The sequence below is a fragment of the Plodia interpunctella genome, chromosome 19 (genome assembly GCF_027563975.2).
Source record: "Plodia interpunctella isolate USDA-ARS_2022_Savannah chromosome 19, ilPloInte3.2, whole genome shotgun sequence".
NCBI lineage: Eukaryota > Metazoa > Arthropoda > Insecta > Lepidoptera > Pyralidae > Plodia > Plodia interpunctella.
In genome coordinates, this window is record NC_071312.1 from 9,001,670 (window position 1) to 9,015,154 (window position 13,485).

The following is a 13,485-nucleotide window of genomic DNA, read 5'->3' on the forward strand; positions in this document are numbered from 1 at the left end:
TAGCGCTTCGAATGCGGTTAGCATTTTTATTAATCCAAGCCCGTTCTTGATAGAGAAGTTCAAGCACGTATCTATACAGAAAAACAGGAGCATTCTGGAATTCTTTAAATATTTTCTGGGAAAACTTTTCTCTCTAATTTTGATAGAACCTTTCGTGTAAACTGAAAGGCGACGAAGGTTGCGTACGTTTCATATCATTTTTATTTTTAAATTCTATCCTACTAAATATTATAAATGCGAAACTTTGTGACGATGTGTGTATGTTGTATGTATGTTTGTTACTCTTTTACGCAAAATCTACTGGACGGATTATTATGAAACATAGTACCTACCTACATGGGTAGAATAACCTGGAACAACCGCATAGGGTATTCCCGAAATTCCCACGGGAGCGAAGCCCCCCTGGCCAAGTTATATAAACATCTAAACAGATCTTAAGAGATACAGTTTATTTTCTTATTTCTATAAGACCTAATATAAATTATTTCTCTTTTTGTTAATTACTGATACATTAAACAGTAAAAGATGTATGTACAGTACATATACGCTTTTTCCTTCTGACCGTTCCGAATTGTGTAAAAAATTTATCATAAAATTAAAATTCCATCCATGTTGTGTTCGCTGATCAATGAGCACAATCGTGTAAGTACAGCAATCGAAGGTCACATTTCGTCACCACCGTCGAGTTCCAATGACGCGCACACTGATCTCTATTTGCATGTATGTGTTAAAGCAAAGTCGAGCTCGTGTTGCCAGCGGCCGGTAATCTGACTGAATTGTACAACTGTTACTCTGATGTCAAAAATGTTTCCAATCTTATTTACCCGCAAAAGTAGCCTCCAAATTAATAAAAAAGTATTTATTAAATTTACATGTCCGTATTTGAGTTACAGAATTACATGTGTACTAAATTTCAACCTAATCGGTTCAGTCGTTTTGGATCAAACTAGCTGTCATACATACTAGTCTAGTTGAGTAAAGTGCAAAGGAAAACATTACATTTGTGGCACGCCGCTCGCTGACGCGCTCGTTGCCTAGTTTACGAGATACAGTTTCAATTGAGACCGACTCGAGTAAACAACTATTGTAGATGTAACCGTACTTTGACAGTTTATTGAATTTATCCAATAATTTCAATTCAATCTGTACCTATATGTCTCTATATAGTTTTTGAGCTCTATAATGTTTTTCTATATGTGAGCAATATGTATAGTATTTCTTCTCCATATTACAATCGAAAATCCTATTTATATATTTTTTAAATTTAGCTATTTATTTTATTTGAGACTTTAAATCTCAAATAAAATAAATAGCTAAATTCGGTCGTAGCAGTACCATACTACTTGAAGAAGAAGAATTTTTAGAATATTAAGTTGCATGTAAAACTGACTACACCTCAAGTTACATTGCATAGCCTTCGTGCTATAGTAATTGCTTTAAATTTAAGATATAATGTGGATCGTCGAGCCTCTGCTGAGGAACTGGACAAATCCGAACACTATCAAAGCTAGTGTTTATGGCCGAGCAGGTGGACTGGCGACGCGGCCATAGACCACCAAGTCGGAGCGGGCTCGCAGTTACATATTATTGGTTTTGTTGTAAATTCATGGCAAAAGAAATTCATTATAGATATCATATTGAATACGAATGTTTGCATATTTATAATATTACGTCTCAACCGCTAAGCAATCTATGCCCTTTATGGTTAGATATACATTCAATATTAGTTATACCTTCTCTCACGTAGCAATTTTAAAAAGGCACCCTGTGATCTCCAGGAACACGCATGCTGAGATTTTGCGCACCAATATCCTCATTCACATCGATTCTTCCACATTTATAAAATTAATAGTATTACAAATCTATGAGAAATGCTCTTAGCCTTAGAAGTACAATGACGCAAACCGACAATAGATCACATTACAAAACCTGACCTGACCGAACCATTTGCTGAACTGCGTCTGTCCCTGACACAGAGGAGCGCGGGGTCGCTGACTCGTGTAGTTTGCTGGAGAATGTGGCCTCCGCACAGAGGAGCTTCACACAGAGACTAATCTCAAATATCGTGCTACACTCATTCAAATCATCTAACTTTACCGAATATTTGACGAGACAAAATAAGCTATATTGTTGTAGCTGATGAGTTTTGTATCCACATAAATGTGTTACTGAATCGAAAAGGCAGTTAGTTACAGTTAAGTTAAAGTTAGTTATAGTTAAGTTAAAGTTAGTTACAGTTGAGAGTTACATATATTGTTTTGTCTTATAAAAAAGCAAAACCCAACCAATAATCACGCGATGAGCGTTTTACGTGGTAAAGATAGTTTTATTTAATATATTAAAATAAAGTATTATACAGAATCATCTAATTTATGAAATATTTTTTTCAAACACAATAAACATGCTGATATTTGTGTAAAAAATTAATTGCAAATAAATAAATAAATATAAATATATTAGGACGAATCACACAGATTAAGCTAGCTACAAAGTAAGTTCGAGACTTGTGTTATGGGATACTAACTCAATGATACTATATTTTATAACAAATAAATATATAAATAAACATCCTAGACCCGGGCCAATCAGAAAAAGATAATTTTCCATCATGACCCGCCCGGGGATCAAACCCGGGACCTCTCGGTTCAGTGGCAAAAACTTTACCACTGCGCCACCGAGGTCGTCTATGTTAAATATTAGGAGGATCTCTGTGATTCTACTCAAGAATATTCACAGAATAAAGTCATTACTCTAGATTGTTTCTCCTCTGCAACCTCAGTGTTAACTTATGATAATGCATTCGGAAGAACTTTGCATTCCTCTGGTCATGGCGTAACGGCTTGCCAAATACAGGGCCTAACATCACCAATGATGATGCTAAACCCTATTTGGTGCGGCGATCGGTTAATTCAGGAGATGTGCTTGTCACGTCTCACACCATAAAATGAAAACTACACAAGTAGCCTCGAAACAGCTCTATTTGCTCTATCTTAAGAAGTGTATATTACTTGAACGACATCAAAATTATTTCTTCCATAATTTTCTTTTCATTTCATCGCCCTGGGAGCACGTCACTGGTTACCGCACCCGTACACATAAAACAACCATATTAAATACTACAGGGATGTTTGAAAAGACTCTTCTAGTTTGAAGAGTTTCTTTTTCTCTTGGAAGCGGGGTTAATAAAATCTTTTATTTGCATCAAATTTAATTATTTCATAACTTTAAAATAAAATGGAAGCACGGATCAATGTAATCACAATTTTCCATCGAAACAAATCGCGCCTTTTTCGAAGAATTATTCAAAAACGCGTTTCACATTGCATCACCTGGTACATATTTAACATTGAAATTGTTAAAATATTCGGAAAACAAACACAATCATCTGCATATTCGGCGGCCATTAAACAATTACATAAAGTCAGAATTACACCGTGCGTGTCGACTTGCGTAAGATTGTAATTTCCAGTGCGTTTCGTTCGAGATTCGTTGCTTGCTACTGAGAATAGGCCGTGCGGCATACACCAGATTGAGACTCGACCGAAGCTGTGCTGTGATAAGCGGACTGTAAATGGATTTCGAACAACCAATAGAATATTCACACTCAATACTTCTTTATTCTCACTGCACAGCATTGGTGAGTCCCAGCCTTAACTATGTAACACACACTTTTATTATGAAAGTTTTAGATAAAAATATTTTTGAGAATCTCGATTTAACGAAACCTTTCCATATATTAAAAAGTATCAAATTAAAATTAAAACTATTAATCTCTCTTTCTCAACTGAAGCCGCTAAAAACGATCACTAGATAAATAAATATCAAAACTTGAAAAAGTCGTGACATATTTTTGGGTTTAAACTATGTATTTTTTAAAGCCCAGTAGTAAAGTTCAGAGATACGAGATGGTCAGCTTTGATGACCATAACGCTGGAAATGGAATAGTGTTGTAAATACATCGAATTAAATAATTATTAATTAAATAATTTTGACACTGTAAATATTTAAAATTCGCTTCCCACTGTCTCTCTATTCCTATGTATGCTTAGATCTTTGAAACTACGCGACGGATTTGAACGCGGGATTTTTTAATAGATAGTGTGATTTAAGATGGAGATTTATATGGATATAATAAGCATAATATTGCACCCGGAGCGGGCCGATGCTATCAAATAAAAACAATATGAAATAGATTTCCAAGTATACTTACAGCGTTTGAATTATTTATATATGTAGCTACTATTAAACTATTAAAACGTACCTGTAACAGAAAAGATAATACATTAATACGATTATATATCGTAACATATGATAATCCATAATAAGTTAGCTATCATACCCTCGTCAAAACTAAAGATACCCGAGCGCGTTCAATTAACATGAATAGTTTCTTAATCATCTACAATGCACATACGAAACATTAAAGAAAATTGATTTTTATAGTCATCACTAAGATTAATATCGTTTAGGATATATTAAAATAAAACCCAATCACATCTAACAATAACTATCGATAGCTTTTGTTTACTGTTATAGTTTTTATTTCCCGAATATAATCGGTAAAAGTAAAGACTCGCATCATCGATATTGGACCACCAAAGAACAGATATTTATCATCTGTGAAGAGTATAAGGTTGGTACAGTATATAAAATATTTTAAAAATCTCATAAGGAAGTTATTCCTACATATACTTGTAATTTTCGACAAGTGCGTCAACGGATAGCGTGTCATCAATTTAAATTATAATATTAAAATAAGTAATGCAGTATTTAAATGTGGAATTTTCACAGTTTTATAACGACAAACTTATTAATGTAAAATTATGACTACAGAATATTCGTTCAATTGTAAATTGAATTCGAAGAATATATTTCAAACCATATATACTTATAGTAAGTATCGATAGTGTGGTACATCACTACCCACCACAAGCGGTTGCGTCACGAGCGGTCGAGATTTCGGCTACGTTTACCAATTCTTTGTAGTTCTTAGACTCATTGTTTAGGACAATGGCGGTGGAGGCGGAAAATTATTAATTGGGGACATGGCATACAAACTGGACTCTTTAGTAACGCCCAGTTTTGGCCTTTAAACAAAGAAAATGGACGTTTTGTGAAAGGAGTTTTTGCCCGGACGCTTGCCCTTTAGGGACGTGCTTCCTTTGTTTTAGGGAGATTGCGAAGCGAGGTCGATGTTTCTTTTAAAGTGTTGGTTGGCCCCTTTTGAAGTTCGCCTGAAAATATTACGCTCACTAATTAAAATGAGGATTGGGTATCTTTGTAATGAACCAGGTTTTTTTTATATTTATAACTATACCTCGTGATGTTATGAATAAGTCAAAAGGAAATTCTATTAAACCTTATTTACAGTATAGCCAGAATATAACAGTTAAGCAATATTGGTAGGATTAGTATTTGACTTTTTGTTTCACGTGGGAATTCGTAAAATGGGTTTAGTAGTGGTTTCTCTATAAACGTTTAGATTTTTTTCCTGATTTTTGACAGGAGAAATATTGCGCTTCTAAGTACCATCGGATGAAAGAAAACAGTGCATACTGAATTGTCGATAGCCTACAGTATCTCTGTCCTCTTGTGGATGTTGTAACGAGGCGAATTAGAAACACGTAGCCTAGACAGAAGATACTGATAAATTCGGCAGTATTTCAGCAATTAAATATAATAGTTTTAAAGTTTAAAAAATAAATATTCATAGGCCACAAGTGTAACGTTGTGAGGCATCCGGTGCGGGCGGTCCCCCGGTCGGTCGCAACATGTGTTTCAATTATAAATAAATGCATTGAGTCCACTCGACACGTTACATGTGGTGACCCACTTGCCGACATTAGTTCATTTAATGCTGCTTTTACAGTTTCATTAAGTTTTGTATGTAGATCGTCATCAAATATTTGATCAGTTTTAGCCGTAACACCAACTAAATTAAATTTATATTTGGGGCTAAAACACATGTCATATTTTTATTTCTTCTAAAAGAACTGCAGAGCGTTTTAGAATTGACATATTTTAAAATATACACAGATGTAGATAAACTCTTTCTCGCAACATTTATAAAAGAAACATAAGCTATGTATTTTTTTGTATTAATTTTAATGTATGTACTTCTTTTTGTGCTTGGTATTAATATACTCGGTATTCTGTCATAAATGAGCGTCTTTCAAGTAAAAAGAAAATGAAGTGAACCAAAGAGCGTGCATGTAATAATGTTCGTAGCATCATGTGAACAACACGTCACAACCAAACCTTTGGCTAACCAAAACCATCATTAGCTTGTTTTGGGAAGCTTGTAGTTTTTATTTCAACAAATACTGAAGAGTGGATTTAAAGGAAGAATATCTTAAACACAATAATAATATATACACAATGTAACAATGATTGAAGACCATTCTTTATTCTGAGGAATCATCGAGATATCTATCGATTATGCATGTACCCATCAAAAACTGCTTTACTCGGTAATAGCATAGTATGTATGGCACCGAAAATTTACAACAAAATTCCAAATCAATATAAAAGCTTAAATTTAAATCTATTTAAAAAGCATCTCAAGTCTTTATTAACTCATAAATGTTATTATACTTTAAATGATTTCTTTAATGATAGACTCGGATAGAATTTAGGGCTAGTATAAGTACATTATAATTCTTTTTTTGTTTTGGATTTGTAGTGGATAGCATGCTCCTCTTTATTTATTTATATTTGCATACCTATATTCGGTAAAACGTGTAGGTCTAATTCATTTTGACTATTTGTACTCATGTTTTTGGCAAATAAATGTTTTCTTTCTTTCTTTCTTTCTTTCTTTAATTACACAACCTACGTTTATTAAACATTTGCCTGAGAAAATCTAACTCGGTAACTGAAATCGGTCAAAAAACATCACCACGTATAGAAGACGACAACCTCAACCTATGATGTCGAAAGAATCCTGTTAAAGTCAATCTCCACAGGACATGCATTCTTCTGTATTCGCTAAAACATCTCTCAATCAAGCTTTTAAAATAAGGCGCTATTAATCACTTGTAAATGTCAGAATGTTACTAAACGATCTTGCTAAAGCTTTGCCAGACATTTGTTGGCAGAATCTTATTAAGTAGTCCATTGTTTTCAAGATAATTTAGATTGTTCATTTGTATATAACTGTCAAATGTAATGAACGATGTTTGGTGTTGCTAACATACAAAAGTAACATCTTAAGCAATATATGTAAGTGTTGATCTTATTCGGAAACCGAAATAATTTTGCTCAGTTTGGATTTATTGACAAACAGCATAAATTGAAAGTGAGTGTTTGGTAAGTAGCAAAAGAAAGTGAGAGGAATTGCAAACTGTGCGGATTCTACTTAAGTGGGATATCAAGAAGAGGGTAGGACACAGTATAATTTTTATGAACTCTACACACAACAGATGATAGTAGGGGAGACCGGGTACAAAAGTAACATTTTGTACTTTCGGCTTGGTTACTGATTGGTTTTTATAATTTGGATAAAATCGAAGTTGGCATATATAAATTTCATTTATAGTCTTTAATTAGAGTATCGAATTATCTTGTTATTACAAAATTTGTAGGACTTACAAAGGTTTTAAAAAAAAAGGTCAGTTGTTACTTTCGACCACGCTGGCAGGTCGATAGTAACAAGCTGTGGGTCGAAAGTAACAGGACGAAGTGGTTTCTAATCAATATAAAACGATATCTTTAATCAACAAATTATTTATTAGAAAAAATTGTATTAATAACACAAATAAACTTATGCCTTTTTATGCTCAAAAAATAATAGTTAATGAAAACAAAACAATATTTTAACTCCTCGTTACAAATAATTCTAGTTTTGGTATTGAGATCAATTATTAGGTAGGTAATTGTACATATTATTTCTAATCAGACCATTCATTATCAGTCTTCTATTCAGACTCGCAGTTATGGCACACATAATTTTCATCATCATTGACGCATTCAACATGTGACCACATTTTACATTCCATACATTGTGTCCATTGTTCATTTGGTCGGCTACTGCTAAAACTTTCTAGACAAACAAGACAGAAGCAATCTTCGTCATCAGATTTATTATTTTCTTTATCTTCCTTCCTTGTCTTCTTTCCTTTTCCCTTTCCTTTTGTGGATATAAATTTCCTCTTGCGTTTTTCAGTGTCGGCTTGTAAAACCGTCTTCTTGGCTTTGTTTCTTTGTTTGTACTCTTCTTCAATTGCATTTTTTTCAGGCGTGTCCGTCAATATTGCTGTCTTTCGCTTCTTACGTCCTTTATTCGTAGCAGTTCTCGGACCTGCTTGTGGCAAAGGTCGAAGATCTTTAGGAGTAAAATTAAACGATTGAGAAGAGCTGATTTGTTGTAATCCACTCGGTCCTGGAACTGGCGAGTGAGATCTTTGGTCGGAAGCTGGAGTAGTTAATGAAGAATTACCTTCAGCAGATAACGTGCCCGGTAAATCTTGAGCAGACTGTGATTTGCTCGACAAATTAATACTGTCTGTAAGCTGGTCATTCGATGTTGGAAGAACGTCTGCTGAAGTTTCTGAAGCAACTTCTTTTGTAGACGTTACATCAAAACTGGGCAATGGATCAGTTGGTGGAATTTCAATATTAATTTGTAATGGACGGTCAGTTACTGATGATGGTGCAAAGTCGACAGCAGTAAAAATATTTCTATTAAATGGGCTTATACCGGTACAGGTAAATCCGGCAATGGCATTTCTATCAGTTACAGAAAAAGGAAATGCTTCTCTAACAATCCCTGGAATGTAATGGATGGTCATTGTTTGGCCAGGATGATTTCGCATCCAGTTGTCTGTAGCGGTATTTATCATTTTCTTAAATGGTCCAAATACTGCTCTGTCCAGAGGTTGAAGTTTATGTGTACAGTGAGGTGGAAACGACAACAATACTATACCATTCATTTTGCAGAAATCTAGAGCTAGGATCGATATATGCGAAGCATGATTATCAAGCAGTAACAAACATTTTTGCTCAACCGTTGGTTTTACTTGTTTTTTGAAATGTTCTAGAAATAGCAAAAATTCTGCTTCCTGCATCCATCCACTATTATTGCCAGCTCCAGCACATCCTACAGGACCTTCTCGTATTATGTGGTCTTGGTATCGCTTTAGTGGAAATACAAAAAAAGGAGGAATGTGTCCTCCTTGAGCATTAATTGCGACCGCAACAGTTACTAATCTTCCACGTTCTGCTGAGGTTACTGCACCTACTTGCTTAATACCTTTTTGAGCTATAATCTTGCTAGGTTTCTGAACAGTGGTCACCCCCGTTTCATCCATATTCCAAATATCTTTTGGTTCAAAATTGTACCTGTCCATAACGTTACCAAGGTTATCGAAAAACTTATTTACATTGTGTTCATTAAAACTTGAGGCCCTGGACAGACTTGTTGCTTGAGGACTCCTCAAAGAAAGGCTTGGATGTCGCTTTAAAAAACCCGTCAACCATTCCTTACCTGCCATTTGAGTGTCATGCCACTTATCAGGAAATTTTTTTTTGTTTTTGTTCGCCAACTCGTATGCCAGTTTACGAACTTCACATGGAGATAATCCAAAATAAACTCCAGAGCATTCAATCAAATAGTCCTGTAAAGTTTTTTCCTCGTCAGAACTAAAAACACGGTTGACAGAACGGTAGCCAACAACTGCATTAGTATTCCCTGCCTTAACTTTTTTTATGTATCTGTGTAACGTTACATGGCAAACGTTATATTTTCTTGCTAAGGCTCTTATTTTTGTGCCTTCCTTGCAATGCTCTTCAGCTGCTTTTCGGTAAACTTCCATATCAGTAGTTCCTCGTGAGGTGTTTCTGATGCGATGTCGCGGCATTCTGTGAAAATAATTGTATGCATTAAAATATTATTCTCAGTTAATCAGAGGGGGGACAAAAGTAACATGTTACTTTCGTACTCATAGGCCTATGTTACTTTTGTACCCAATCACATTTTTGTCGAAACTTGAAACATAACCTTCGAACGCAACGGGCTAGACAAAAACGAATTATAACACTGTACAATCAATTTGATCAAGAATCACAATGTAAATCATTAGAATATTATCACTATTTTATACTACGTAAACATTAAACAAGTAAATGCAAAAAAACTTACTTTTCATTCGTAAAATCACGTAGCGTCCTCTAACACAACATCATTGCGCGTGGCGCTCGCGGCGACTGAATACAGGTGAGGGGGGTACGAGGGGCTATCACCTGACGGCAGCGAAGCGGCGTTGCGATTATTAGACAAACCTACAGCGCATTTGTTACTTTTGACCCGCCGTTACTTTTATACCCGGTCTCCCCTAACTTTTATTGAATTGTTAATATAAATAGCGCGATCCTATCAAATGCTGAAAGCTATTAACTCCTTATAAATTTGATCAAAGTGAATGTCTAACAAGTTAGAGTTACTATGACAGTGAGTAATTCATCAAGATAATCCGATGTTGCAAGCGACAAATGCCGAATTACTGCGAATTAGTGGGTAACAATATGGTTCATTTAGTTTAGCTATGCGGGTGTTTAGGCAAAATACTTGAATATCTACGACGTGGCGGCGGAATTTATAATCGATATTTGTAATTAGTACTTCAGAAAATCAATTTGTGACTATTACTTTATCAATTACATTCCTGATGTGTTTCTAAGTGTATACGAAATAATAAATATTACGTAAAGTTGATCTAGTAAATTTATTAGAAATTGAGAATTATTCATGAAATAGATGCGGATAAATTGATCACATGTTTTTAGTAGTCAAAAGTGAAAAACAGTAAAAAAGACAACGACGACGAACTTGAGTGATCTCCGCGCACTCCGACTTGTAACAATCTTAATTAATTTTGGGAATCATCTGGTAGTATCAACCTAAAAAGAGCATAAAATATATTTTGCAAACCATTCTCTGACGCTTGAGAGGGTGTCCTTGAGTAGACCTTCAAAAAAACAGCTGTACCAATGAACAAAATTAATAAGGGTAATGACGTCATTTAGTTGATTGTCGTATTCATCGATGTTTGCACTGGCTGTTGGCTTAGACATATTGGTGTTTATTGCTGCTACATGTGTTTATTTTATTACCACTGATCTTTTCATTCTGATTAAATTTTATTAGAATAATGTTTCATGAATTCCATAGACTATAGAATATTTGCCACTTTAGTTGCATTATAAAAACACTATCGTCGTCAGTTTATTATCACATTCTCAAACTTTATCGCCTCATAAAAATACGACACGAAACATCAAACATAACGTTAGATTTGGTGAGTTCTGACTCACATCGGACCCTATAACATCTTCTGGGACTCAAAAAAGTGAAACTCGACTGTTTATAATAAATTTAAAAGACTCTCGCGAATGACCGACCACTTTGGCGTATCTCACAAGTTTTTATCTTATTTGTTAAGGTCCCTGTTGTATAAAATACATTTTAATGGCTTGCTTGATAAAAGTTTTGCAAACAGAATTTATTATTTGAAGTGGGGACATGATAATACTTTGTAATTAATGAACAGTTGATGTAGTTGCACTTTTATGAACTAGTGACTGATTTATGTTTTATCACAGTGATTAAGAAAAAGGAAAGGTGAGAAGTGGAGTAGAAAAATTAAGAAAGTCTCGATAATAATCTTAACGGCTGAAGGAGAAACAGAAAACACTCAGATGAGAGAGAGAGAGCTGAGACAGACATACTTACACGAGAAAACCTGATGTTTTATGTCTTTTTTTTAATTCAAGGCAATTAATGAGAGTACATTCTTTCCAATCTCATTCCTCAATGATCCATGACCAAGAATCCTTTATTTGTAATTAAAACGTTACAGACAAACCAACAGTCTCCGTGTGTGGCCGACGAACAAGCAACTATTAACGGAGCGATAAAAATATATGTCCCTCATTTGTTTGCGAGCTGAAGTGACACAGAATAATACTCATTTATGTTCACCGATTAAGTAAATCGGTATTGGGACTAATAGATGTCTGAAATTGTTGTGTTTCATTATCCAAAAAAGGCGTATTTTTGTCAGATTTGGTACTTATTTGTCATTCAAATACGAGTACATTCACATTTCCCAATATAACTTATAATTTGAAGACAAGGAATTGGGTTTTTCGATATTTTTTGAAAATCCTTGTTCGATTAGGTAATACAGGACGTGGTTTTCACTCGTCTTGTCGACGCGAGTCAATTTTCCCTTTTTATGACTCGTTACAACGTTAGTAATTACTTTTACACTTTCCCATTGTTTTATTATAATTGTAATGTTTGTTATTAGTTTTTAGTAACCTTTACCTACTAAGTCGTAAAAGCTATAATAAATACAAGTACATAATATGAATTTACATTGCAATTACTCATTTATTAGCTAACAATAATGTTTTATTACTAAAATTGTTAATTAAGTGCTATAACTTTCCACAAATAAATAAAACACAAATAGATATTTTTAATAGTTATAATAATCCTAATATTTCCAATGATTTTCTTATATTCAAATAAAATTATAATGAACTTCCATCAGCTGAACCGCTTAACTGTTTAATTAGGCAAATTAAAAAAGTAAGTATTGTCAAACAAGGTAAAGAACAAATTTACTTAGTTTTCAAAAATAAGAGCCTAAAAACAACTAGTATATTGTTTGAGTTGTTCAGGTCTCAATTTATTATTTTTTTACAAACCGTGTCGTGTGGAAACAGCACGGAAAGATTTAAATAACGAACTATTACAAGTTGTGAACACATAACGGGCTGCTCACTCCGTCATATCAAACAATTCCATTGATCGGAACATTGAAAAATACTAGGTTTATTGGCGGAACTATCGGCGTCAGTATTAATCGAAAATCTTAATCGATATGGCATTTAATGTACTGTAAGCAGTTTACATAAGTATCCAGTGTCGAGTTCGCGACACTGACGTTTGTTAAAATTTAAGTCCAGAAAAATATGCGGTAAATTTTGTTGCATTGCTTTTAGTCGGCCGCATTTCGGCTGTATACTTAGTTTATTTTTAAGTAAATTTGTTACATCATTTATAATGTACATTATCTAGTTGAAATAAAGATTTTAGGTTGTTTTCGGTTCTTTTAACCACATAAAAAAATATATTTTATGTAAATTAAGATTAACTTTATTACAAGTTTACCTATAAATAGAGTACGGAACTTCAGTCCTATGGTGTATCCGAATTAGTGTTAGAAGAAAATGTATAAGAAATAATCGTTACATGTCGGAGCCAATCGACCCACGTCAAGTAGCTATAATGGAGCAATTTCTTTGCCGACCAGGGCGATAACAACGGGTAGTCCGATTTCTTCCATGTGTATATCCGACAGATGTTTGGATACTATTGAAATTCTACCATAAACTCTATGAACTTTCCACGCAGGAAGCTAAGAAATGTGAGCTAGATTTTCAATTTACGTCAAAATCATAAAATTTAGAATAGTTAAT

At 34.2% G+C, this 13,485-nt stretch overlaps 1 protein-coding gene and 1 long non-coding RNA gene across 4 annotated transcripts in view; both read right to left on the reverse strand.

Annotated features, from left to right (window-relative positions):
- Positions 1-13,485, reverse strand: part of cv-c (crossveinless c) — a 230,146-nt gene that overhangs the window by 163,364 nt on the left and 53,297 nt on the right. The gene's annotated exons all lie outside the window — the stretch shown is intronic.
- LOC128678440 (uncharacterized) lies at positions 8,325-10,325 on the reverse strand. Its single transcript, XR_010370174.1, has 2 exons — positions 10,139-10,325; positions 8,325-9,858 (listed from the first exon to the last, which is right to left on the reverse strand). It is a non-coding gene; the product is annotated as an uncharacterized LOC128678440 (long non-coding RNA).